Source organism: Octopus sinensis, linkage group LG17 (assembly GCF_006345805.1).
Source record: "Octopus sinensis linkage group LG17, ASM634580v1, whole genome shotgun sequence".
NCBI lineage: Eukaryota > Metazoa > Mollusca > Cephalopoda > Octopoda > Octopodidae > Octopus > Octopus sinensis.
Genome location: NC_043013.1, coordinates 17,041,715 through 17,066,517, shown reverse-complemented (window position 1 = coordinate 17,066,517; position 24,803 = coordinate 17,041,715). Strand labels below are relative to the sequence as shown.

Sequence of the window (24,803 nt, the reverse complement as noted above, 5' to 3'; positions counted from 1 at the left end):
TATTAGACTGAGTGACAAATTAAATCTACCCCACCAAGAGCAGAACTGCTGCTTTGGATGGGTTTTCATGCAATTTCTATCTACCAAATCCTATTGTCAAGGTTTTGACCAACCCAAAGCTATGATAGAAGATACTTGCCCAAGATGTTATACAGTGGTATTGAACATGAAACTGTTTAGTTACATAATGAATTTCTTAATTACATAGCTTTGCCCATACCCCAAATCAATTAAATTAGTAGCACTAGTTCCCCACCATCACCCTCTGAAAAATTTTGATAGTCTTTGAGGTGAAAATTTGTAATTATTTTTAGTATAATTAATATATTCCTTTGAGATGAAAATTAGAAATGATTATTGATATAATTAATAAGGTGGTGAACTGGCAGAATCATTAGCATGCTGGACAAAATGCTTAGCAGTATTTCATCCATCTTTACATTCTGAGTTTAAATTGTGCTGAGGACAACTTTGCCTATCACTCTTCTGAAGAAATAAAATAAGTATTAGTTGAGCACTAATTGACAAGTCCCCTCTCCCCAAATTTCAGGCCTTGTATCTAAAGTAGGAAGAATATATTACTTTGACTGGGTTTCAATTTGAGGTGGGAGCGGTCAATATCATTTCACTTTGGTATTTCTTTTATTCTTTTATAAGTATATATCTATTTCTTTACTACCCACAAGGGGCCAAACACAGAGAGGACAAACAAGGACAGAGAAACGGGTCAAGTCGATTATATCGACCCCAGTGCGTAACTGGTTCTTAATTTATCGACCCTGAAAGGATGAAAGACAAAGTCGACCTCGGTGGAATTTGAACTCAGAACGTAATGGCAGACGAAATACGGCTATGCATTTCCTCCGACGTGCTAACGTTTCTGCCAGCTGACCACTTTTACAAGTATATATCTTTGAAATGTGGCCATACTGGGGTAATAATTTTCAGATACCTTCCTTCTTCCCTTCTACCTGTCTTGGAGGTCCTGGAATGGGTTACAGGCATGGCACTCCTTTTTGATTAAAAAATCAAAGTGTTTATAATTTTTCGCAGGGAAGTGATATAGTTGATTCTGGCAACTGCAGTACTTGACTGATCCTTGTTTTATCAACCTGGATGGGCAAAAGCGGATTCAGATTTACTCAGCAATATTGCTTATGGACTCTGCCTGTCAGTGATGATAGTGATAATCATCATCATCATCATCATCATTTAGCGTCCGTTCTCCATGCTAGCATGGGTTGGACGGTTCAACTGGGGTCTGTGAAGCTGGAAGGCTTCATCAGGCCCAGTCAGATCTGGCAGTGTTTCTACGGCTGGATGCCCTTCCTAACGCCAACCACTCCGTGAGTGTAGTGGGTGCTTTTTACGTGCCACCTGCACAGGTGCCAGACAGAGCTGGCAAATGGCCACGAACGGATGGTGCTTTTACGTGTCACCGGCACGGGGGCCAGGCGAGGCTGGCAACGGACACGAACGGATGGTGCTTTTTACGTGCCACCAACACGGGGGCCAGACAGAGCTGGCAAACGGCCACGAACGGATGGTGCTTTTACGTGTCACCGGCACGGGGGCCAGGCGAGGCTGGCAACGGGCACGAACGGATGGTGCTTTTACATGCCACCGACATGGGGGCCAGACAGGGCTGGCAAACGGCCACGAACGGATGGTGCTTTTACGTGTCACCGGCACGGGGGCCAGGCGAGGCTGGCAACGGACACGAACGGATGGTGCTTTTACATGTCACCGACATGGGGGCCAGACAGGGCTGGCAAACGGACACGAACGGATGGTGCTTTTACATGTCACCGACATGGGGGCCAGACAGGGCTGGCAAACGGCCACGAACGGATGGTGCTTTTACGTGTCACCGGCACGGGGGCCAGACAGAGCTGGCAAATGGCCACGAACGGATGGTGCTTTTACGTGTCACCGGCACGGGGGCCAGACAGAGCTGGCAGACGGCCACAAACGGATGGTGCTTTTACGTGTCACCGGCATGGGGGCCAGGCCAGGCTGGCAACGAACACGAACGGATGGTGCTTTTACGTGCCACCTACACGGGGGCCAGACAGGGCTGGCGAACGGCTATGAACGGATGGTACTTTTACGTGTCACCTGCACGGGGGCCCTGATGTTGATCGACCTCAATTTGGTTTGATCTTGATTTTGACTCTTCTCACTGGTCTTGCCGGGTTTTCTCACGCACAGCATACCTCCAAAGGTCTCGGTCACTGGTCATTTCCTTGGTGAGACCTAAAGTTCGAAGGTCGTGCTTCACCGCCTCGACCCAGGTTTTCCTGGGTCTACCTCTTCCACAGGTCCCCTGATATTAATAATGATCATCATTTAATCACAATTGTTAATAGTAATGATAATTATTATTGATAATCATAAATTGGTAATAGGTTTAAAAACAGTAAAAAAATACATTAACATATCATAATAGTTTAATGTCTGCCATTCCATGCTTGCATGGGTCAGATGGAATTCACTGAGGCAGGTTTTCTATGACCAGATGCCTTTCCTGTTACCATACAAGGTAATAATTTCTTGTGGCTAGACTTTTTTTGCATGGAAGACTGGAGACAAACATCGCTTGTATGATGGTGAGGCTTGTTTAACCCTTTAGCATTTAAACTGGCCATATCTGGCCCAAATATTCTACCTGTTCTATGTTCAAACTGCCAGGATCTGGCTTTGCACACTTATCCTACAATGTCATTCTAAGAATAAGCAATCACATCCTCACAATTTCAATACTACGATGTCTTTGCATGATTAATTCAAAACAATTTGATTACATAAGCATTACATTTGACAGAATAGTCTGAATACTAAGGGTTAAACCATCACATGATGTCAAGACTTGGGGTACATATGTGTACCGTTTTAGTTGGCTTAAGGCTATAATAGAAGACACTTGCCCAAAATGCTGGGCAGTGGAACTGAACCCAAGACCACATGGTTGGGAAGCAAGCTTTTCAACCACACAGCTATGCTTGTATTAATATAATACAGAGATTAAAAATAATGCAAAAAGAAAAACAAAACAATATAAAGTAAAGAAAATATGTAAAATAAAAAAAATAAGCCAAACCAATCAAATCCCCACACTGTGTCGACAATTTTAGAATTTAGTATCTCCGATGGAATTCTTGGAAGATCAATGAGTTATATCGTAATTGTAGTATGACTAGCATCGCCTGACAATCAATAAATAAGAAAACTTGGAAATGTGAGAGGAAGAAGAATTTAACATTGCTATGGAACTGATTTTCTGTGAATGATAGGATTGATAGAGCGAAGACAGAATGCCTTGTGGTATTTGTTATTTCTTGTGTTGTGTTCTCATTTCAAATCCCTTCCTGTGTAAATAAAATAAAGAACCTGTCAACTATAGATGGAGTGGCAATATCAACTAAACCCTAACTCTCTCCTACAATTTTGTGGGTTTAAAGAATAAATTTATTATTAGAAATAGCAATTTTATTAGCTCTGTATAAAATTGTTATTTGGCAATGAATCTGTTTAAGGATTTTTACAGGATGGACAGGACGAAAGGTAAACTTGCTGTTATGGAGATCTGAACTCAGTGCAAAGACCCAGAACAAATATAGCTAAGCATTTTCTCCCCCTAACACTCTAATGATTCTGGCTGCTCTTATTAATAATGGTTTCTGATCTAGGCACAAGGCCTGCACTTTTAAGGGTAGGTAGTTAGTCGAATCTAATGATCACAGGACTCAACTAGTACTTTATTTTATCAACCCCAAAAAGATGAAAGGCAAAGTTGTCCACAGTGTCATTTGAACTCAGAACATGAGCTGGAACAAATACCGTGAGGCATTTTGTCTGATGCTCTAACAATTCCACCAGCTCACTGACTTTCAAATAATGATATCCTGTTTAATGCCAGTGATACAATAAAATACATTCAGTGTTATTTACATTTGACAGATATTTGTCCTCATCTTGTTTGTTGTCTACTCACTTTCAGTCATGATGTTATGGGGCAAAAATATTGAGCAAGATGCCTCGAGGTAGGACTGAACCCAGGCCCTCAAGATTACAAAATAAACATCTGAACTACTTGGCCACGTCTGATTGTGAGTTCAGATCTTGTTCAGGATGCTCAATCATTGTCAGTGTTTGTTGCTATTTTGCTGCAAGGCAACCCTGATGAAATAGATTTATGACGAAATATATTCCAACCATGCCCATCCTGTCTATGTTGTTCAACATGGTGTGCTCCAGAATGCATTATTTACTGTATTTACTGTGACTCTTTTTCAAGACATTAGAGTGTGATTGACAGAGATTTGGCTGCTGTTTCTAGCAGGTAAATTAACACTGTACTTCCTCTTGTTGTATGTTTTCAGTTGCAGTCTCAATACTTCAGTCGCCTCTTTCTCTTCTAGTTTCTGGGAAAGTGATGGGGGGCATGGAGGGAGATGATAGTTCAGCTGACGATCATCTGGGAATATTTACAGGAAATAGATTGTCATAGAGTGTGTGTGTGTAGGCAGATTAATAACTGTGTGTGTGTGTGCGTGTGCGTGCGGTAAATTAGTATCTCCCATCAGATCAGTTCCTTCGGACTGAACCTAAACACCAACTCCTTATCAACCTGTTTGAGGTTACCGATAGAGTAACCTACATTTATTTATATCTGGTAGTCAGAATTCCGTTTGATGAGGGTGACGGTGATCACACACAAACACACATACACATGCATATACATACACACACATATACACATGCATATATATATACATATATACATACATGCATGTATATACACATATACATGAATACATACATGCATGTGTATGTGCATGCACATGTGCATACAAACATGTAGATAACTTTTCATGGTAAGAAATATTTATACATACACTATGAAGCGATACAATGTTTTATTTATCTATAAACACCTCAACTGTGTATATCTTAGTATCTTACTTATTTGTAATATATATTTTACAGATGAGTTGTTTACATCCATCTATACATGCACTGTTAGCTAAATATCTGTTAACATATTCTATATCTAAAGTACGGTGTGTATGTATATATATATACATACATACATACATTCATTCATTCATACATACACATGTACACACACACACAGTCATGTCTCATTCTAATATGCTAAAATTTTAGCCCTTTCGTTTCTGTATTTATTTCGAGATGCTCTGTTTCTTTCAATTAATTTTAAATATAACAAAGAATTTAGTAAAATAACTTAGTTATCATTAAGCTAGTGTTAGGAACGTAAATTGTGTCTAAGGTTTGGTGGAAGATTTTAATTTAAAACTTATGAAAACAAAACATGTGTATTACAAAGCCAGAGGCGGTTTCAGCCAGGTTGGTAATGAAAGGGTTAATCTTTCAAGTTACAATCTGAAGAAACTACTAAATGGCAAACCTGTTTAATGTGTACCATCTTTGTCATTGTTTTAATGTTCTACTTTACCATTCTTGTAGGGTCTGATAGAATTTGTGGCATATTTTCGACAGCTGGATATCCTCCCTGCCACCTTTTCTAGTTTCAAGCAAAGAAATATTTTCCCCATGGCCAGTCGTGACAGAGATGCTCATTTGCAATCACCACATGGTGTCAAGAAATGAATACACACACACACATATATATATAATGGGTTCCTTTCAGTTTCTGTCTAACTTCACTCCAAGGCATTGAGTAGCTTGAGGCTAATGTAGACACTTGCCCAAAACTACATCATTGGGAAGCAAGCTTCTTAACCACACGGGATAAACAAACAAGAGAAACAGCACTCAATACATAAGAGAGAGTAAATACTTTTTATTTTTTTTAATTAGCAGAAAGTTACAAAAGTGACTCAAGGACCGAGAGTCTCATGCATGTCACTTATGTATGTGTGTGTGTGTGTGTGTTTGTGATCATCATCATTTAACGTACACTTTTCATGCTAGTATGGGTTGGACGATTTGACTGAGGACTGGCGAACCAGATGGCTGCGCCAGGCTCCAATCTTGATTTGGCAGAGTTTCTACAGCTGGATGCCCTTCCTAATGCCAACCACTCTGAGAGTGTAGTGGGTGCTTTTAAAGTGCCACTGGCACGAGGGCCAGTCTGGTGGTACTGGCAATGGCCACGCTCGAAAATGGAAACACAAGCATAGAAATTGTTTCCCAACCATGTGATCTTGGGTTCAGTCTCACTATGCAGCACCTTGAGCAAGTGTCTTCTACTATAGCCTTGGGTTGACCTTGTGAATGGATTCGGTACATGGAAACTGAAGGATGCCTATCATATACATGTATGTGTGTGTGTGTGTGTGTGTGTGTGTGTGTGTATAGCCTTATCTCAACATCACGTGATAGTTGTAAATGAGCAGTTATCAGTGGAAAAAATGCCTGACCACGGAAGTATTACCTTACTTGGAAACAAGTGAGGGTTGATGGCAGGAAGGGCATTGGGCTGTAGAAAAATCTGCCTCAACAAATTCTGTCTGACCCCTCCAAGCATGGAACAGTGGACACTAAAATGATGAATGCACACACACACATACACACACACACACACACACAAACACACACACACACACACACACACACACTGCCTTCGATCACCTCTGTCTATGCTGCATCCTTCATGTCTGATGGCATCACTTTTTCTCCAACAATTCGGTGCGACACCAGTGCAGAATCACCTCCCTCCGACAAGTCATCCTAATGAGACGTCTGCATTGGCTGGGTCATGCCCTCCGTCGTCAACCAGGTGAATTCATTTATGAAGCAATTGCCCCAGCTCCCCTTCAGGGTTGGCGAAAGCGATGTGGTGGACAACGAAAAACCTGGCTGATGACAGTCAAGGCTGATCTGGAACCCAACCTAGGCCCCCATATCTACGGCGTTTGCCGCTGGAATAAGGAGTGGTTGGAGATCACGCGGTCGTTAGCCTCAAATCGCCAGGTCTGGTCGGCATTTGTGAGATATGCAGCATTGAGGATGAATGAAGCCAGCTTCAAAATATACTTTATAACGTTGTGTGTGTGTGTACATGCATCTATAATACACACGTGCATGACTGTGTGTATACATGTCCATAGCTGTTGTTAAAAAGTGATATTTAAATCTCCGTTGTGTTGGACCTGATTCTCCTTGAGATTGATTGTGTAATCAATGTTGATGTTTATTTATGATAAAACAATGTTTAGTGAAAACATTCAGAGGCTGTACAGCAACGAGAGAAACATTGGGCTTTTGTTATTTTGGGTTTGGTTCAGGAGTGAACTTGATTCTTTTCTACCTGTGTACCACTACCCCTACCACCACCACCATTACTACTACTGCTGCTGCTGCTGCTGCTGCTACTACTACTACTACTACTACTACTACTACTACTACTACCACCACCACCATTACTACTGCTACTATCACCACCACCACCACTACTACTACTACTAGCACCATCACTATCAACATCATCACTATGACTACTGTCATCAACAGCAGCACCTTTATCATCAGCACTCCAACTACAACCACCACCACCACCACCACCACACCACTACTACTACTACCACTATTTTTATGAACACCACCACAATAGCAATGAAACTGTTATCACTAACCTACCACCACCACCACCTCCACCAGAAGAATATGAACAACAGCAGCAATTCACATCATCAAACAAGCATAGGGGACTCTCAGATCACACCCTACTGTCTTTCGAAATAAGGAAGGACACATTATATAATGAAGTGCTGGGTATATATTGCCTGAAAAAAAATATTATAGATGACAGACACTGCTTGAATGCCTTTGATTTGAGCTGACCTGGGGCTAAGCAGCATTAATAGTATCACCATCATCACTACCAATATTCCTTTCTACTCTAGGCACAAGGCCCAAAATCTTTGGGGAGGTGGGGGGAGGGGCAGTCGATTAGATTGACCCCAGTACTCAACTGGTACTTAATTTATCGACCCCAAAAGGATGAAAGGCAAAATAGACCTCTTGTTGTACTATGCTCAAACTGTACCAAGTCCTGACTGTCACCGTGTACCATGGCAATTCACTACTGTATGTCAAACTGTGTAATATTGTGAACAAGACAAAAATTTGGCATACATGGAAAAACAGACCTGTGGATCAACCCTAAACATTCAGTCACCTGTCTATGTGACATTGGTCTGCTAGATCACAGCTCACCCAATTTTATACAACACTACCATGACCAGCACCACCTATTACTTTACTGTTAAATACGAATGATTGGCAATGAAATGAATCACGAGTTTTATCCGAATGTTTGTGTGTCAGTGTGTCCTGTGTTTGTGTTATAAAGTATATTTTGAAGCAGAATGGTTGTAACACTAAAGTATTCATGTACTGACAAGTTGTGGACTTGATAAGGCGGCGAGCTGGCAGAAATGTTAGCACGCCAGGCGAAATGCATAGGCGTATTTCGTCTGCCGTTACGTTCTGAGTTCAAATTCCGCTGAGGTCGACTTTGCCTCTCATCCTTTCAGGGTCGATAAATTAAGTACCAGTTACACACTGGGGTCGATGTAATCGACTTAATCCTTTTGTCTGTCCTTGTTTGTCCCCTCTATGTTTAGCCCCTTGTGGGCAATAAAGAAGTAAGTTGTGGACTTGATCATGGTATCAACATAATACCTATTCTGAATGAAAAACAAGAGCAGGCCACATTCTGAATGAAAAACAATAACAACAAAAGTAAGGTACATTCCTTTACTTCAAGACTGAATGGTTTGTGGCAGGGAGAGGTATTCATTCATCCATAAAAAAAACAAAAAACAATTCTGCTCCCACAAATCCATCATCCCATTGTCAGATAAATTTATAAAACATTGATTTAAAATATTAAACACACACACCTCTCTCTCTCTCTTTCCATAACTTCAGATTCTTTTCACAAACCCCTTTTGTATGGCATGTCAGTATGTTGAACATCTGTTGTCTATGACACAATTAGAAACAAGAATTGCTGTCTTTGAAGTTTGATATTCTTTGTTTGTTATTGTTTACGTGTGCAGCAGATGCACAAGAAGTAACTTTGCCTCTTACGCCAACAAAAGCAGCATAAATGAGGTTGCTTAACTTACTACAAAATAGCAGTTAAAATCTTCCTTAAATCATACTCTTACTTTTTGAAACCTGTTCTATTCCAACCCTGCAATAAGACTGCTTTATAGTTCTGCTCAATATATTTTGCAGAGGATATATGTGCACACACACACATATATATATATATCATCATCATCATCGTTTAACGTCCGTTCTCCATGCTAGCATGGGTTGGACGGTTCGACCGGGGATCTGGGAAGCCAGAAGGCTGCACCAGGCTCCAGTCTTATCTGGCAATGTTTCTACAGCTGGATGCCCTTCCTAACGCCAACCACTCCATGAGTGTAGTGGGTGCTTTTTACGTGCCACCTGCACAGGTGCCAGGTGAGGCTGGCAACGGCCACGGTCGGGTTGGTGTATTTTATGTGCCACCGGTCCGGAAGCCAGTCGAGGCGGTGCTGGCATCGGCCAGAGAGGGGGGAGTAGAGGGAGAGGGTGCAGGGAAAGAGAGTGAGGGAGAGCTGTCATGTCCTCAACAAGGCTAAAAGGTCTTCATAACCCTACAAGCAGAGACAACATACAGTCAAGAGAAACCTTTAGTAATACGAAGAAAATGACTCCCTCTCTAGTGCTGATAGCATGATAAAATGTACCCAGTGATACCATGCAAAGTGGGTGGTGTTGGGAAGGTCCTCCAATCATAGAAACCATGCCAAAAATGGAATTTAAGAGTTAGAGTTAGTCCTCCAATTCATCTAAGAGAGCAGTATCTAACCTATACCAGCATGAAAGGAGCACTCCTTTTTCATTTGTACAATATTAAGCAGTGTATCTACAGAAGATACACATGCCAGCAAGAAAACAACTTATTGTGTTGAACAAAAATACAATACTTTTGTGGTATTTTTCTTTCTGTCTTACACGATTACTTCCTTGTTACTATTGTCACCAAAAACGATGAACCAGCAATTGGCCTGTTGGAAATCTATGACCAATGACATGATGGTTCATAAAATAGTTATGATATTGATGGTAATAATGATGATGATGATGATATAGCAGTGTTGATTGTCATATTGACAATGGTACTGATGGTGCTGTTAGTGATGATGATGACGATGATGAGAGTGATGGTGATGACAACGATCCCTTAATAATCCTGTTGGAATTAATGTCTTTGATTAATGACAGCGGATTATTTCTTTTATCCCTCTTTACTGGATCATCTCATTGGAAATCTAAACTGTTAGTTGCCATATGTATTTGTGTGTGTGTGTATGTGTGTGTGTGTGTGTGTGTGTGTGGTGATTGTGGGCTCTCATTAGTTTGAATTGCAATTAACTGAATAAACTAAAAATATAAAAACAAAGAACTCAATACCAAGAGGTGGAGTAAATTGACATTATTTATTATTCAGTGTTGGTAGTTGTTATGCAGTTTCTCCTTATCCATTCAAGCAACTCAGAAAATGAAACTGATTAATGACTTGTGCCAAAATTTGAAACCATATCAGTTGGTGAATTGGTAAAAATTGTTACAGTCGTATTTATTCTGGCGCTTTCCATTGTGACTTGAAATTTCACTGTCATCTTTGCCTTTCAACTTTGTAGGATTGATAGAACAAAGTCCAGGATGGTGGGTTGTCTAAATTATTGGAAGCATTGAACAAACTGTGTTTTGGTGGTTATTCTGGCTCTTTTACATTCTGAGTTCAAATCTCACCGAGGTAACCTTTGCCCTTCATCTTTTGCTATTATCAATCCCTGGACATTACTGTCTTGAGTTTTAGGACTCGGCTGATTACTCGGTTCCCATGGCATGTAAGTGACAAAGAGAACAATATTTTCACTGAATGGTGGACCAGTTTATTCAAGGGTTACTCATTTGTAGCTGACCTGACTGGAGCAATGTACAATGAAGTGATTTACTCGTGAACACAATGCAACGCCCTGTCTAGGAATCGAAACCTCAATCTTGCAATTGCGAGTGCAGCACTCTAATCATTAGGTCATGCTTTCATCCTTCCGAAGTTGATAAGATAATGTCCAGGGCGGTGTGTTTTCTAAATTGTCAGTGTTGGACAAAGTGTGTTGTGGTATTTATTCTGAATAAATAAAGGCGGCGAGCTGGCAGAAACATTAGCACGCCGGGTGAAATGCTTAGCAGTATTTCGCCTGCCATTACGTTCTGAGTTCAAATTCCGCTGAGGTCAACTTTACCTTTCATCTGTACGGGGTCGATATAATCAACTTAATCTGTTTGTCTGTCCTCTCTGTGTTTAGCCCCTTGTGGGTAGTAAAGAAATAGGTATTTATTCTGAATCTTTACATTCTGAGTTCAAATCCCACAGAAGTCATCTTTGCCCTTCATCCTTCCTACGTCGATAAAATAATGACCCATCCAGAATGATAGGTTGCCTGAATTGTCAAAACATTGGTTAAAGTGTGTTGTGGTATTCATTCTGGGTCTTTACGTTCTGAATTCAAATGTTGAAGATGTAGTGAACTTGACTGTATTTAGCCTAGCCAACAAAATGGTGGCTTGTAAAAAATTGCAGAAAGAAGGTAACAGAGGGAATAGCCTTTGTATACTGTCTTAGTGTTTGTCACCAAAACAACTGAAGGAATGTTCATTAACTTGATTGATGCCAAAAATATTAGTGATATTTCTGGCAGCTAATTAATCTGAGATGTTTTCAAGCAGACACACTTGCACCTTCCTTGTCATAATTTGGATTACATAATGCCTATATCTCTAAGAATATGGTTACACCTTCAGAAAACCATTCACTTGACTTCATATTGTAAAACTGCCTTTGTTTGCTTTTACTGGTGATACGACCATTTTAAGTGTTGTTGGCATGTCAAAGACAGCTAACCAAATCTAGAACTGCATTGGTGGTAGAAGTAGCTCTAAAAATCAATAATTTAAAAGCCAAGTAATAATTGTTGATCACTTGAATTCTTTGAAAACACACACACGAACCAATTTAAGAACTTAACTGCTTATTGTCACAGATTCTTATCTTGGATGTGTTGGCAGAGAACGTTTGGACAAATGCACTAATTAGCAGCATAGACAGTAACATGATTTAAACTTTACTTTATTTACAAACGTCTGGTTAGTGATACAAATAAACTGCTACTTTTCAAAGCATATATTGAAACAGTTCTGTTCCAAAGGTGTGACACTTGGACAGTAACAGAAACACTAACCGAAAGAAATTAACGCTAGACAAAGATGAATGGCCATCTCTTTTATATGGTATTTCATCTGTTGTTACGTTCTGAGTTCAAATTCCACCAAGGTTGACTTTGCCTTTCATCCTTTCGGGGTCGATAAATAAAGTACCAGTTTCGCACAGGGTTGATGTAATCGACTTAATCCCTTTGTCTGTCCTTGTTTGTCCCCTCTATGTTTAGCCCCTTGTGGGCAGTAAAGAAATATATATATATGGTGGTCTGTTCCTTATAGAAATAGGTCAACAAGATCTGACTAGCCTTAAGGCAGTATTGGTCACCAATGTCTGCTTTGGTTTTTATCACTGCATGCCCCTTGCTAATACCAACAACTTTACTGTATGTACTGGGTGCTTTTTTTTGTGCCACCAGCACTAGTAACTTGCAAGACAGGAAAAGGAAAAAGGCCTCCTCAACTAAGTAGGGTGGAAGATGGGTGTGTTTGAAACAAGGGAGAGGCAGTTTTGTGTTAGGGGCAAGCAGAGGTGTATTGCAATAGAGAAGATGCATGGCTATCCTGCATTACATAAGGGTAGGTGGAAATAACTAGGAAGAAAATAAAGGTGGTAGTGATGAGGTGCCAGAGCAAACCCTGTGAGCAAGTGATGACATGGTCAGTGGATCGGTAGGTGATGATGTTCAACAGCTGTTTCATATGTTAATATTTTGGTATCTTCAAGAGCATGTGTGTGTGTGTTAAAGGGCATATGCTTATAAGGGGAAGTGTACAGGTGTGTTAAATGCATGAGTGATTGTGTGCATATATATATGCACATATATATATATGTGTGTGTGTGTGTGTGGTGTGTGTGTGTGTGGTGTGTGTGTGTGTGTATGTATGTATATATATATATATATATATATATATATATATATATAGGGTTATCCCATAAATAATGTGGGTTTTTTATACTTCTTTTACTTTTCAAAATTAAGATAAAGTTCTTTTTTAATCTAAAATATATTCTCCTTCATTTTCTACAATGCTCTTCCATCAATCTGGTAGACTTGCAAGGCCCCTCTTCTAAAATTCACTTGTCTATGATGAAAACTACTCCAGTACTGTTTTGACCTTGTCTACAGAATTCAGGTTTTTTCTGTCCAAATGATTTTGAAGACTGCAGAATTAAGGATAATCCGATGGAGCAATGTCTGGTGAACATAGTGGGTGGGGCATCATTTCTCCATTCAAACTGCTCCAGCCTTCGGAATGTGATCCTCACTGTATGTGGCCAAGCATTATCCTGATGGAAGAACATCTTTTGCTTTGAAACCAAAGATGGCCATTTTCCTTCTAATGCTTACTTAAGCCGTTCAAGCTGCTCGTAGTAGATCTCCTTTGTTATTGTTTGGTTTGGGTTTAAAAGTTCAAATTGGACTAAACCTTTCATATCCCGCCAAACAGATAACAACACCTTACGTGGGTGAAGACTTTTTTAGCCTGGGGTGCTAGACTACAAGCCCTGGGATAGGTGGTGGGTGGTCAGTTTCATGTCAGGGGATGTGGGAATTATTATGTGGGAGCAGGGCAGAACAGGTCCCTGCAGAGGGATCTGCATGGCTACTCACATCTTGTATGTAAAAAAAAAATGGATAGGGAGAAGAGAAAATGACCAGTAGGAGCTGCAAGACAGATAATGGTGCCCAAATGGCCCCACAAGGCACAAGTCTTGTGGGGTCATCTGGGCACTTTGACTTGCTAACAACACACATCCACAAAAAGTGGATGTGTGGGTGGATGGTTTGTAAGATTGTGTGGGAAGGTGAATGGGAGTGGGGAGTGCAGACTGCAAAAGGGGTGGGATTGGACGAGCTTCTTTCAATTTCATCTATCAGGTCCAGTCATAAAGCTTTGGTCAACTTGGGTCCTTAGTAGTAGACACTTGCTGAAGGTGCTACACAGTGGAACTGAACCTGTAATTGTGTAGGTGGAAAGAAAACTTCTTAACCAGACAGCCATGCCAGCAGTTTTGCCAGGAACAACATAGGTACGGGTATGGGCATATTAAAGGAAGTGGTTATATATAGATGTAAGTTAAAGGGTGTGTTTGTGTGTAATATATATATATATATATATATATATATGTCGATGTATTAAAAGGAGTGTAGAATATATAACACACATGGATGTGTTAATGAGTGTATATATATTTTGGGTGTGTGTATGTGTGCATTTGATTGTCATAGCAACAATAAAGCACACTAGTAGGTGTATATAGAAACACTTCAGAGTTGAAGAGTAATAACTAAGTGGACAGAGTGGTGGTGGTCATGGCAGTATTGTCTTTTAATTACTTCCAAGCTGTAGCTTCAAACCTACTCTAAGTAGTTTAATATGTTTGTGGGCAGAGCATAAGTTTTGAAGGACTATTAACCTTATCTTTGCATTTAGCTGATGTTGAGGCTTTCAGCTGTTGCTGGATGAAAGCCCCAACATCCCATCGCTAGTTGCACACCTAACTGTCTACAGTGCCCAATTATGGACTGGAGGAAGTTCTCCAGTGGTCAGGTGATTGATTGCTCCTGTTATTGGCATTGGTTTTAGAGGTGAATTATTTTAAGAGGTGTTTTCGTGGGCACAAACATGGTTGTGTGACTAAGAAGTTTATCCTTAAAGCTGTATGGTCCTATGTTCAAGGTTCAATCCCCCTACTTCCCACTTGGGTTTGATCCTACTGCATGACACTTAGACAGACAGGGATCTTCTACTGTAACTTTGTATTGACTAAAGCCTTGAGAATCTTTGTAGATGGAAAACTGTATGGAAGCTTGTTAGAGAGATAATTCTTGTTTTTGGCTGATGATCTTAATCTATAGCCTGGTTTAACCACACAGCCTGACATTTTATGTATGGAAACTGTACTGAAGACTATTGGATATGTGTGTGCGTGTGTATTTATGCATATTTGTCTCTCTCCACATATGTGTGTGTGTGTGTGTTTGACTAGCTTCTTTTTAGTTTCTGTCTACCAAATTCACTCACAAGTCTTTGGCCTGCCCTGATGGTGTAATCAAAGATAGTTGCTCAAGGTGGAGTGCAGTAGGACTAAACCCAAAACAATATCATTGCAAAGTAAAGTTCTTAACTACGCAGCCATAGTTCTGTTCTGTATCATACAATCTAGTCTTAATTTTCATATCTAACAATACAATTCAGATGGAACAAGGTTGAAGTCTGGGTCTGTCAATGTGACCAATATCATCTGTTGATTGCAGAAGTTAATTTTTAAGATTTTATCGTTTGGTATGACAGATTTGACCTTAAATAAGACACACTTAAAGTAGTTTGTGATTTATTTAAAGTGTAATTTTTTATTGCTGTAATTCCTGCAGTGTAAAGTTGTGTTGCTGTGTTTTGTAGTGTGTCACTTGTGCAATAACTGTCCCACACCACTTCACCGCTCAAGATGATGGATAATGTGACACTATCCCATTGAGAATGATCAACGAGCCCTTCCATTTGTTTAAGTGAACTGATTTACTAATTGAATTATCATGTAAAAGGTTCTCTCTCTCTCTCACACACAGACACACACACAGTGATATATGCTTGGCTATGTAGTTAAGAAGTTTCCTTACCAACCACTTTTTCAGGTTCAATCCCACTGCATAGCATTTTAGGCTTGTGTCTTCGACTGTAGCCTCAGGCTGACCAAAGCCCTGTGAGTGGATTCGGTTGATGGAAACTAAAAGAAGCCCATTGTGTATATATATGTGTGTGCGTGCTTGCATGTGTGTGTTTTTGGTTCCTTGTCTCAATATTGCATGGTTGTAAATTAACTTCACTCTCATAGAAACTGTGCCTTTCATTTCTAATCTTTTGTGAAATTGTTACATTACTTGGAGACAGATGAGGGTTGGTGACAGGAAGGGCATCCAAGCATAGAAAATTTACTCCAACAAATTCTGTGTAATCCATGCAAGGATGGAAATGTATGTTAAAGTGATGATGATGATATCTATATCTAATACATATATATATATATATATACTAGCAGTATTGCCCGGCGTTGCTCGGGTTTGTTTTGACCCTTTAGAATTGGAATTATGTAGCTTCTTATTCTCTTTAAGCGAACATTTTTCTGGTTGAAATACACTGAAAAATGGCGACACAGCAGTAAAAAAATCGTAAAAAATAGGGATTTTCATAGAAAAAAAGCACCTTTTTGATGTAAATAATTTTTGGTGTTAACATGGTCTGATTTGAAACCTTCTATCATACTCTCAATTTTGGTCAACTTGCACCCCAGGGTCTCGGAGGAGATAGTGCTAGTTGAAGGCTACCAAACCTGCCATACACAGACAACTTCAGCTTTATATATATAGTTGGTGTTTTGGGTTTCATTCTCAGTTGAGATAGTACCTATACTCTTGATATCTAGATGATGTAAGAATTAAGTATACTTATACTACCTAACAAAATACTTGAGGCAAATTTGAACTCAAGTTCTGAGAGTTGGTATTTGTAATGCTGAGCCTAAATACTTCTTTGTGTGTGTGGAGGAGGGTGGAGGGGGGTAGATTGGTGAAAGAGGGACTTCTTGTGACTCTTTTGGCCTGTGTTCACTTAATGGAAGAAGGAGAAGACATCAAATGGTGTTCCTATGTTCCTTTTGGCTATAGGACTTAACAGAAATAGTCTAAAGAAGTTGCTACTGATATTTGGATTTTATTTCCAGGAAGGATTTTGAAATTGTCTTTAGCAAGTCTAGTGGCTATGGCAGAATTAGTAATAGGGAAGTGGACAGGACTGTGAAGGTTGAGGTGGGTCTTTTTCTCTACAGCCAAGCCCTCATCAAGTGTTTTCAAGTGCTACACAAAGAGGAAGGTGAAAGTCGTGACAGAGAGTGCTGCATTTCTGTAAATTTGCTGAAAATTAGATTCAGCTGAATGAGTTCCATCCTGAACATGCAGTTATAGGTCAGGAACTAGAAGAGGTTTTTGGAGAGGGCACATATGCGTGATAACCACTGTAATCTGAGATCTGTTGGGATGTTGAGGTTGGCCCTATGTAGCTGTCCCTCTCTTGACATACATTGTATAATTTTGTTATTTCATTTCATATTCATTCAAGCAAGGAGAAACAAACTTAAAATTATAGGTGTAGGAGTGGCTGTGTGGTAAGTAGCTTGCTTACCAACCACATGGTTCTGGGTTCAGTTCCACTGCGTGGCTCCTTGGGCAAGTGTCTTCTACTATAGCCTCGGGCCGACCAAAGCCTTGTGAGTGGATTTGGAAACTGAAAGAAGCCTGTCGTATATATATATATATATCTGTATGTGTGTGTGTATATGTTTGTGTGTCTGTGTTTGTCCCCCCAACATCACTTGACAACTGATGCTGGTGTGTTTAGGTCCCTGTAACTTAGCGGTTTGGCAAAAAAGACCAATAGCATAAGTACTAGGCTTACAAAGAATAAGTCCTGGAGTCGATTTGCTCGACTAAAGGTGGTGCTCCAGCATGTCCGCAGTCAAATGACTGAAACAAGTAAAAGAGTAAAGAGAGTGGTGGTGTTTTTCCCCCAATCCAATCATCATCAAAATTATCATTGTCATCATCACCATCATTTAACATCCATGTTCCATGCTGACATGGGTTGTACAATTTGACAGGATTTGACAAGTCCAAGGACTCTGTCATGTTCTAATGTCTACTTTAGCAGGGTTTCTACAGTTGGATACTCTTTCTAATGCCAACCGTTTTACAGTGAGTATTGGGTGGGTTTTTTTTTTTCGTAGCGCCAGCACTAGTGAGTTCAACTGAGTGGGGCTACAGAAGATTAGGAATCAGCTTTGCAAGAGGTGAAAGTATGAGAGAAGTGGCCATAATAGATTTGGCTTCTTGCTGTAGATAAAATATATACTAGTTGAGTACAGGGGTTAATGTAATCGACCAACTCTTCTCCTCAAAATGAAAGGTTTAGTCCACTTTGAACTTTTAAACCAAATGATAACAAAGGAGATCTACTGCGAGCAGCTTGAGTGGCTTAAGTCAGTTCTAGAAGAAAAACGACCATCTTTGGTTTCAAGATGAAAGATGTTCTTCCATCAGGATAATGCTTGGCCACATACAGCGAGGATGACATTCCAAAGGCTGGAGTATTTTGAATGGGAAACGATGCCCCCACCCACCATATTTGCCAGACATTGCTCCATCTGATTATCATTTATTCCGCAGCCTTCAAAATCATATGGCTGGAGAATATATGAAACCTGTTGACGAGACCAGAACAGTACTGGAGGAGTATTTTTCAAAATGAAGGAGAATATATTTTAGATTAGAAAAGAACTTTATCTTAATTTTAAAAAGTCAAAAAGTATAAAAAACCCGTATTATTTATGGGATGACCCTATATATATATATATAACACAAAGTAAGTTGGGGGTTATGGGTGTAACCCACTAAGGGATAGTATTTATCCAATATACTGTTGGTAAAGTACCCAGATTCTTAATACACAAATGTTTTTAATTGCAATGCAATTAACTTATTTATTGTATTAAATGGGTGAAGGTAAAGAAATATTTTTGCCGTAAATTTATAATACAAATAAGAAAATGGAGAAACAAATTTAGTTTGTTCATCAACTTTCGGATATTACAATGTTGGATTAATAAATAATCCAACATTCTAATATCCGAAAGTTGATGAACAAGCTAAACTTGTTTCTCCATTTTCTTATTTGTATTATACACACACACACACACACACACACACACACACACACATATTTATAAAGACTTGTAGGGTGTAATTTTAGGCAGATTTTGCTGCTATATCTAGAAGGTTGAGTGACAATGTGGAGACTTCTGTCACCTGTCTTGTGTTATATATTACACACTGCACAAAATGATTAGAAAAAGATGTCAGAGGTGAGAGAAGCCCAAGGCATTTTTAAGTAATTAAAGTTTTCTGTCACTCAAAACTGACACTGACCAATGAGCAACTAACAGAACTAATTTTATTATTACTGTTTTGTTGTCAGCAGTGGATGATGTGAACACAAAATGAACAGCCTATTTTGTTGTAAACATATTGGGTGCTGCAAAAAAAAAAAAAAAAAAATTTGCACATTTTGTAGATTCACCTATTTTGGTAAACATTCCTGCAGCAAATGTACAGTGAGCACCCTTTTGAATCATGATGGTAACTAAGAGAAAAAAGGGGTTATACTTGAGCTATATGATGATCCCATTACCACCGCCTTAACCCTTTCGTTACTGTATTTATTTTGAGATGCTCTGTGTTTCTTTCAATTACTTTAAATATAACAAAGAATTTAGTAAAATAACTTGGTTATCATTCAGTTAGTGTTAGGAACATAAATTGTGACTAAGATTGTGGAAGATTTTAATTCAAAACTTATGAAAACAAGACATTTGTACTCAGAGCCAGAGCCGGTTTCAGCCAGATTGGTAACAAAAGGGTTAACCTTACTAGTGCCACAACTGCACGTAAAATATGGTGTTTTGTTTTTTTCTGTTGCACCCTGTATTTCTTCACATGTTTACAAAATTACCAACAAAACAGTATAGTGGTTTATGAAGAGATAAATGTATAGATTTATGTCTATATGTATTTAGTCTTGTAGCAAAAAAGACCGATGAGGGTCTTTTTGGATGCTTGCAATGAGAATTGAACTGACTGGTTTCCCTTTTTTTTAATGCAAATAAGTTTATGCCCAAGAACAATTAATTTACATAAAGGTATGGGGGTTGATAGCTTAAGTGTGGGTGATGAATTCAGAGCTGGTTTTGAATATACTGAGGGTTAGGGTGTAGTGATGGTTATGAACATAGGATTATCACTGTAATGTGGGGTTATAAATATAGCTTAAGTTATGAATATAATATCATTACTATCCACTTTTGCATGTTAGCATGGGTTGGATGGGTTTCAGTATCTCATTATTTTGAGTCCTTTGTAATCAAAGCAAGAGAAAAACCCTACAAAAGCATATTCTTTCTGACCCCTGAAGGCAAAGTGTCTTTTCCAGTTGTCCCCGTCCAATCTCAAGACACATCACTCTCATCTGCCTTTCAATAAATTCAGTGGGAGACTGCACTTCTCTCTCCATCCTTAGTTTCCTTTTCAAGTTGAACTTGAAAAAAGTTGTTGAGAACCCTGGCCAAGGGCAAAGTTGTCTGTTTTCAATTCAGCAATTTCAATCTGATTTCCCACACAACTTTTTTTTTTGTCAAAGTCATCAGATATATAAAAACTGCTTTTCCCGTCTAGGCCATAAAAAGGTGGCTGGACAATCTTCACAATGGATTCAGCCAACAACTGGAATTGTCCTACACATGATAACAGCTATTCAACACAATACCACAAGCCAGCAATTCTTGGGCACTGATATTTTAATGATAATAGTCATTCATCAGTAAAATCAATTCTAGATTATCAGAGACAGGTGATATATATATTGCCTGGTTAAACAAAAGTACTTCTGACCTCACATATATTTACTTACACTGTAAAATTATGCACCATGAATTTGCAGGATATTCATACAGACTCACAAGCAGTTACATGCATGTGCATATATATATATATACACACACATACACACACACACACACATAGTGTCTCTTTCTCACTCATAGATGCATACATATATAAACATATTTCTGTGAAGTACTGGAGGCGATGACATCCACTTATCTCTCCCGCCTCAAACTTGCTGGCCAGTTTCATTCCTAAATTTGAAACCATTATTATTATAACGGTAGAATTACTAGTATTGCATTATGTCTTTTAGATACTTAGCTTGAACACGTGAAGGTCTGAGTTCAAATCTGCTGGAATTCATTTTTGTGTTTCATCCATCTGGATCTCATGAAATAAGTATATATTCTACATTTGAGATTTCTAGTAATTATTCTTATAATTATTTTTAATTGGACATTTGTCTTAAAGTTTATGTGAACAAATTTAGAACAGCTAAAAAAAGATGTTTTTATGTTAATATTTCTTTTTTAATAATTCTTACAAAGCTTGTTTATATTCCATAGAGCGCATGCTTTTCTATCACATTTGAAGGAAAAGCAAAGAATTTAAAACTCTTTTATATTACCATATTTCTTTTGAAATACACCGCATGTGTTTCAGTTAATTTTGGAAACAATCATGAACTTTGTAAATTAAGTTCGCTTTCATTAATTTAGTGTTTGGAACATAGATTTTTTTTTCAAAGGTTTTAATTTAGATCAAATTAAAATGGGAAGTTCGTTACATAGAACCAAGGGTGGTCTCAGGTGGGTTGTTTATCAAGGATCAAAGAATGGAATTATACTAAACCCTTTTGATGCCAACCAGACTGATAATGCCCTTGATTCCATAATGCAAACTTCCTGTTTTAAAGTGATCTAAATTAAAACCTTCCATCAAAATTTCTTGTTAATTTATGTTCCAAATACCAGATTAACCCCTTCGTTACCATATTTTTTTTCTGAAATACACTGCCTTTGTTTTAGTTGATTTTGATGACTTTGTCGTTGCTTAGCTTGGATTTAGAACATGAATTAACATGGACTTTTGGTGGAAGGCTTTCATTTAGATCGCTTTAACCCTTTCATTACTGTATTTATTTTGAGATGCTTTGTGTTTCTTTCAATTACTTTAAATATAACAAAGAATTTGCTAAAATAACTTAGTTATCATTCAGCTAGTGTTAGGGACATAAATTGTGACTAAGGTTTGATGGAAGATTTTAATTCAGAACTTATGAAAGCAAGACATTTGTACTCAGAGCCAGAGCCGGTTTCAGCCGGGTTGGTCACGAAAGGGTTAACCTTTTAGCATTTAAACTTGTCATATCCAGCACAAAATATTCTCCCTGTTTTACATTCAAACTGACCAGATCCAGCCTTTCCAGAAAATGGGCGGCGAGCTGGCAGAAACGTTAGCATACCGGGCGAAATACTTAGCAGTATTTCGTCTGCCGTTACGTTCTGAGTTCAAATTCCGCCGAGGTTAACTTTGCCTTTCATCCTTTCGAGGTCCATAAATTAAGTACCAGCTACGCACTGGGGTCGATATAACCGACTTAATCCCTTTGTCTGTCCTTGTTTGTCCCCTCTATGTTTAACCCCTTGTGGGCAGTAAAGAAATAGATCCAGCCTTTCACACCCAGCCTAAAATATCGTTCTAAAAATAAACATTCACAGCCTTGATAATGCATGATTAATTCAAAACTGAATAATTATAGCATTACACTTGACAGAGTAAACTGAATGCTAAAGGGTTCAAACATGGAATTTGTATCATAGTCCCTAGGCCAGTCTCAGGTGGGTTGATATCAAAAGGGTTAATAAGGACAGTTATGTTACTAAATTCTTCATTATTTCAAAATTAATTGAAACAAAGGCTCTGTACTTCAATATATATTCTGATAAAGAGTAAAGAATGACATTTACACCCTTCTCTTTCCTTTTACTAACTCCTCCTCATGCTGATTCTTCTCCCCTCACTCCTTCTTATATCATCCCTCAAACTGCCATTTTTCTATATATATAAGGAAGGAATTGCAACCGTGTTTCATGGTCTGCTACCACAACAGCTCCTTTATAGGATCCAGTTAGCTCAAGACATCATCAGGAGGAACCATGTCCGGTTTCGGCCCCTACTCCTCTACCGTTTTGACGTGGCACTCCCCCTCCTTTCGGAGGTGTCTTCATCTCTGGTGTTGGGTGCATGTCTTCTTTCTTCTTCTTTCTTCTGTTCCCTGGCCTCTACCAGTTCTATTTTTGAAGAATTCGAAAGATAAGCCGACAGTAAAATATTCTTTCTGAAGTTGTTTAGTTTTATTTATTTATTTCAAATACTTACCAGTGTAATACTGGGGTCAGTTTGGTCGACTAATCTCTCCTCTCTCCCTTATGCTTATGTAAGAACTCATTGGAATTGTGTGAAAGAAAGGAGGGAAGGGGTGGAATTTCGAGTGAGGGTATTGTGTGTGATGAGTGAGAGGAAAAGCATGAGTTAATATTGTGTGTGTGTGTGTGTGTGTGTGTGAAGAGATGGAATATTGTGTGTGTTTGAGGAAGAAAAAAGTGAAGATAATTCTGTGGGGGGAAAGAGAGAGAGGGGAGAAACTGAATGCAAAAAAATGGTGAATCAAATGAAAATTACTTTGTGAAGAAATCTGTGTGAATAAGAATATGTTGTGGTGTTGGCTAATGTCAAGCAAACACCACATTGCTTCATGATGCTGGTTTCAGATTACAATCCTGCATTGGCAAAGGCTTATCAATAAAGCTTACCTTATCCATTTTAATCTGATTGCAAAAGCTCAGTTGTGGACTGAGACGGTTCCTGGTTTGGCAAAGTAAAGAAGTTTCAGACACTTTACTGAATGTCTGTAGAAATTTGAAGCTAGCAGGATGACTAAAGTGTCAAGTTTTTTCTTTTCTTTTCTTCTTTTTTTTATTATTTTTGGCAACAAATAAGAGAATAGTATAGATTGTAAGTATATTATATGAAACCAATCAGGAAATGTTGGAGTATAGAGTTTGGCACACACAAAAAAGAAAAAGATAAAATTGAAATGTATCTTATACTTTAGGGTCTATTGGTTTAATTTTTTAATCTTATTTGGTTCTGTTTTCAATATTGCTTTGAGTTATGATAGCTTTATCATTTATTGTTATTGCCATCGATGTTGTCGTCATCATCATCATCATCATCATCATCATCATTATTGCTATCATTGTGATGATTGTTATTGGGTGTTTTTCTAGACAAAGCCAGTGTGGTAATATTTATTCCAACTTAAAAGTGGATGTTCTTTCAGAACAAACTAGACTGCAGTAGTTTGTTCTATCAGATCATTAAATGGGGATAAATATTATCTGTTGGTATTAATACTGTCTCTGTTGCTAAAATATATTTTTTTCAAAAAATCCGTGTGATGTGGGAGCTATTTGGCTGCTGTCTCTGGCAAGTGTGGAGTAACTACATCCAGGTCTCCCACATTGGTATAGGGACAACAACAACAGTGGTGATGGTGGTAGTATGATGTCCCAATAGAGACTTTGTTGATGATCTGATAATGATTTGTTGATGATGGTGATGATAGTATGGTAATGATGATGATATGATGAACATGTAGTAACTTCATCAATAGGTGCAAGAGTGGCTGTGTGGTAAGTAGCTTGATTATCAACCACATAGTTCTGGGTTCAGTCCCACTGCGTGGCACCTTGGGCAAGTGTCTTCTACTATAGCCTCGGGCCGACCAAAGCCTTGTGAGTGGATTTGGTAGACGGAAACTGAAAAGAAGCTCGTCGTATATATATATATATATGCCGTTTGCCAGCTCTGTCTGGCCCCCGTGTTGGTGGCACGTAAAAGCACCATCCGTTCGTGTCTGTGCCAGCCTCGCCTGGCCCCGTGCCGGTGACACGTAAAAGCACCATCCGTTCATGGCCGTTTGCCAGCTCTGTCTGGCACCTATGTGGGTGGCACGTAAAAAGC

The 24,803-nt window shown here is 38.9% G+C and overlaps 1 protein-coding gene across 3 annotated transcripts in view; it reads left to right on the top strand.

Moving 5' to 3' along the window:
• The window catches only part of LOC115220875, a 187,274-nt gene that overhangs the window by 70,292 nt on the left and 92,179 nt on the right, over positions 1-24,803 (top strand). The window contains exon 2 of one of the 3 annotated variants that reach the window (XM_036510407.1): positions 10,698-10,813. The exons of the other annotated variants lie outside the window; for them this stretch is intronic. The gene's annotated coding sequence lies outside the window, so the exon portion shown is untranslated. The remainder of the gene's footprint in view (positions 1-10,697; positions 10,814-24,803) is intronic. 3 annotated transcript variants of the gene reach the window in all.